Raw genomic sequence first — 5,201 nt, forward strand, 5'->3', positions numbered from 1 at the left:
GAGAAGGGGATGACAGAGGATGAGATGGCTGGATGGCATCACCAACTCGATGGACATGAGTTTGAGTAAACTCCCGGAGTTGGTAATGGACATGGAGTCCTGGTGTGCTGCAATTCATGGGGTCGCAAAGAGTCAGACATGACTGAGCGACTGAACTGACTGACTGACTGAGTAGTTGTTCAGTTGCTTAGTCATGTCCGACTCTGTGATCCCATGGACTGCAGCATGCTAGGCTTCCCTGTCCTTCACTATTTCCTGGAGTTTGCTCAAACTGATGTTCCATTGAGTCAGTGATGCCATCCAACCATCTCATCCTCTGTCGTCCCCTTCTCTTGCCTTCAATCTTTCCCAGCATCAAGGTCTTTTCCAGTGAGTCGGCCCTTCCCATCAGGTGGCCAAAGTATTGGACTTTCAGCTTCAGCATTAGTCCTTCCAATGAATATGCAAGATTGATTTCCTTTAGGATTGACTGGTTTGAGCGCCTTGCAGTCCAAGGGACTCTCAAGAGTTTTATCCAGTGCCACAGTTCAAAAGCATCAGTTCTTCAGCACTCAGCCTTCTTTGTGTTCCAACTCTCACATCTATACATGACTACTGGAAAAACCATAGCTTTGACTGTATGGACCTTTGTTGGCAAAGTAATGTCTCTGCTTTTTAATATGCTGTCTAGGTTGGTCATAGCTTTTCTTCCAAGGAGCAAGTGTCTTTTAATTTCATGGCGGCAGTCACCATCCACAGTGATTTTGGAGCCTAAGAAAGTCTGTCACTGTTTCCATTGTTTCCTCATCTATGCCATGAAGTGATAGGACCAGATGCCATGATCTTTGTTTTTTAAACGTTGAGTTTTAAGCTAGCCTTTTCACTCTCCTAGTAGTAGTGTACTAGTAATAATAACTATCATTTGCTGAACACCCCCACTAAACTTGGTACTATAGATACTCATAAGTAAGTCTCAACCTGTCAACTGAAGAAAGTTAGAAAAGTAAACAAGTATAAAACAATATTACAGATACTATGACAGGAATGTGCAGGAAAAAGCAGGGGGCAATTAGGGAAATAGTCATCTTGATAAAACCTGCCCTTAGATGGTATAAACTATACCCTCTCAGTTGAGTAGGTAATACTTAAACACTCAACTGGACTTATTTGTGGTATTTGTTAAAATATTTTAGAGGCTTTAGTCACACAAAGTATTCAAAACAACCACCGTCAGTAACTGCAAATGCATTCTTACAAGAGATGTTAATTTTCCCTGTTAATATTCTTTACAAAGACTCTTGGGTTAGAGTCAGAATAATGGAAGCCAGGCAAGGAAGAAGAGTGGAATACTGTGATTTGCTGTACCTGTACATGGATGGCAAATACTTGGAAAGGAATATTTGAAAGTATTTGAAAGACTAGACTTGGCTAGTCTTTCATAAGCACTGAAATAGAAAAGATGAGGCATATTATGTTTGTTGTGGCCATTCAATATAGGAAGGCCACAGAAGATGGGGAGCAGTAAAGGACCTGCCCACTGACTCCTTGCAAGTTGTGTGAAAGCAGCATGGTAGTCACAGTTCAATGCTTGTTTCTTTGTGTGGAGCCCTATACTGGATGCCAGGATAAAGAAAACCCAACCAGGAGCCTGAGGCATGGGCACAAGGTGACCCAATGCAGGAAGAGGTAGGGAACCTTAGAAAAGGATTATTTGATGTGCCCTGGAAATTCTGAGGACAGATCCTTGGACTGATGAAGTTAGCCTTCCTAAAGGAGGCAGCATCTCCAGGAATAAAACAATGAAGTCCTCCCAAACTCCTAATGTGGGACTTTCTTCAGAGAGCCATAGACTGCAAAAGGCAGTGAACCTCAAACTGCCTTTTTGAAGAAGAAACACATGAAAGAGGCAGAAACATGACAGTAAAATATCAGTGGAGAGTAATTTTTCAAGTTTATTGAAGAATCCTTTCAAGAAACATTTACAAAACTAAGGATCTTGACTATTCCCCCAAACAAGAAATGATGAGAAAGCATAGAAAAGTTTATTTCACATTGTGTAAGCCTTCCACCTTTAGAAGTCATTAAGGAGGATAAAACAAGTGTTGTTAGAAGCGGAAAATACTCACAGAGACAAATGAGGAAACAGGAGTGTTGAATAGAAGTTGAGACACCAGTCGTATCCCCATTGCCCAGATGAGGGGACTGAAGTTCAGAGACGTTCTCCAACTCCTAAGACACAAATAGGACTCCTTTTCCCCCAACAGGGCAGTTGCAGCCCAGTGATGGGTTTAGCACACATGCCCCCTTCAGCCTTTTCTGAACTGACTTGACAAAACAGAAGCATTTACTCCCCAAAACTCTAAATGGTATTTCATTAGACTGTCTCCTCAGCTGGGGCCCTGGTGCAAAGTAATCTCTCTTCTGCCCCTCATTTGCTGAACTAATATTTTTTTTAAGTAGTTCCCTTCAGGCATTATTATTATTAAGGCATTATCCACATACCATAAATGTCACCCTTTTAAAGTGTACAAACCTATGATCTTTAGTATATTCACAAGATATCACCACTGTCTAATGCCAGATCATTTTCATTTCCCTGTAAGTGAGGACCTGGTTCCTCACTAATAGATACTTCCAACTGTCCCTCCCCTAAACCCCTGGGAACAACTAATCTATTTTCTGTCTTTATGGATTTTCCTATTCTGGATGTTTCATATAAATGAAATCATACAATACATGGTGTTATGTGTCCAGCTTCTTAACAGTGTTTTTATGGTTCACTCATGTAGCTTGAATTAGTACTTCATTTCTTTTTATGGCCAAAGAATAGTCTATCACAGATAGTCTATCATAGAGTGTGTTTTGTTTATCCATTCATCAGTTGATGGACTTTGGGTTTTTCTACCTTTTGGCTATTGTGAACAGCAGTTAGTCTAGTACTATGAATATTCATGTTCAAGTTTTTGTGTGGACAAATGCTTTTTGCGTTTGTGTAGTCAGTTGCCCCTAGGGCTGCAATTGCTGGGTCATATGGTAACTCTGAGTTTAACTTTTTGAAGAATTGCCTATTTTTCAAAGGGCTACACATTTTACATTCCCATCAACATTGTATGAGGAGTCCAATTTTTGCCACATCCTCACTAACACTCATTTTTTTTAATGATAGCCATTTAGTAGGTCTAAAATAATATCTCCTTGTGGTACTGATTTTCATTTCCCTAATGACAAACGATGTAGAGTGTCATTTCATGTGTTGTTAACCTTTGTATATCTTCTTTGGAAAAAATGTCTATGCAAATTCTTTCCCAGTTTTTAATTGGGTTGTCTTTTTATTGTTAGGTCATCAGTTCAGTTCAGTCGCTCAGTCATGTCCCACTCTTTGCGACCCCATGAATTGCAGCACTCCAGGCCTCCCTGTCCATCACAAACTCCCGGAGTTCACTCAGACTCACGTCCATTGAGTCAGTGATGCCATCCAGCCATCTCATCCTCTGTCATCCTCCCACCCCCAATCCCTCCCAGCATCAGAGTCTTTTCCAATGAGTCAACTCTTCCCATAAGGTGGCCAAAGTACTGGAGTGTCAGCTTTAGCATCATTCCTTCCAAAGAAATCCCAGGGCTGATCTTCAGAATGGACTGGTTGGAGTCCAAGGGACTCTCAAGAGTCTTCTCCAATAGCACAGTTCAAAAGCATCAATTCTTCAGTGCTCAGCTTTCTTCACAGTCCAACTCTCACATCCATACATGACCACTGGAAAAACCATAGCCTTGACTAGATGGACCTTTGTTGGCAAAGTAATGTCTCTGCTTTTGAATATGCTGTCTAGGTTGGTCATAACTTTCCTTCCAAGGAGTAAGTGTCTTTTAATTTCATGACTGCAATCAACATCTGCAGTGATTTTGGAGCCCCCCAAAATAAAGTCTGCCACTGTTTCCACTGTTTCCCCATCTATAAAAACCATGAAGTGATGGGACCAGATGCCATGATCTTCGTTTTCTGAATGTTGAGCTTTAAGCCAACTTTTTCACTCTCCTCTTTCACTTTCATCAAGAGGCTTTTTAGTTCTCTTCACTTTCTGCCATAAGGGTGGTATCATCTGCATAGCTGAGGTTATTGATATTTCTCCTGGCAATCTTGACTCCAGTGTATGCTTCTTCCAGCCCAGTATTTCTCATGATGCAGTCTGCATATAAGTTAAATAAGCAGGGTGACAATATACAGCCTTTACGTACTCCTTTTCCTATTTGGAACCAGTCTGTTAGGTCATAAAAGTCCTTTTTTTCTGATTACAAGATCCTTATCAGATATATGTTTGCAAATACTTTCATTTTATGGGTTTATATTTTTTTGAAATGTCCTTTGAAGCATTGCTGGACTACTTTTAACAAATATTAAAACATGTTAAAGTAAATTAGGAATATGTAATTGTTGTTTGAAATATACTTTTAAATTTAATAAGCATTATAATTTTCTGAGCAAACCATGTCTTGGGGCTTCCAAACTAAGAGTTTTGAATTCATTATGGGATCTATCATAATGATAGTTATCACTTAATAGCATTTAGGTGCCAGGTGCTGTTTGAGGACTTTGCACGTATTAACTTATGTAATTCTCACCACAATCCTATGAGGGAGAAATTTATTTCACTACTCATTGTACAGATAAGAATGGAGGCAGGTGCTCACTTTGGCAGCACAAACACTAAAATTGGAACGATACAGAGAAGATTAGTATGGCCCCTGTGCAAGGATGACACGCAAATTGGAGAACCATTCCATATTTTTACAAATTGAAAGAGTAGCATTGAAACATTTATATTACTGTATGTAAACTTAGATAGCCAGTGGAAATTTGCTGGATGAGGCAGGGATTCAGATCCGGTGCTCCGTGATAGCTCAGAGGTATGGGATGGGGGCGGGAGGTTGTGGGGGGAGGTTCAAGAGGGAGGGGGCATGTGTATACCTACCCTACGGCTGATTCATAGTGATTTATGGCAGCAACCAACACAATATTGTATAGCAATTATCTTCCAGTTAAAAAAAAAAAAAGAATGGAGGCAGAGGAAAGTTAAGTAATTTGCCTTAAGGAAAGTTAAGTAAGTTGAGTAATTTGCTCAACAGAGATGAGCTCCGGATTCCGTTCTCAACCATCTGCTACTAGAGAGGCGAAATTAAACCATTTCAAAGAATGCCTAACTTCGGGGCAATAATAGTGTTTTCCT

The sequence above is a fragment of the Bison bison genome, unplaced genomic scaffold, assembly GCF_000754665.1.
Source record: "Bison bison bison isolate TAMUID 2011002044 unplaced genomic scaffold, Bison_UMD1.0 scf7180017864487, whole genome shotgun sequence".
Lineage (NCBI taxonomy): Eukaryota > Metazoa > Chordata > Mammalia > Artiodactyla > Bovidae > Bison > Bison bison.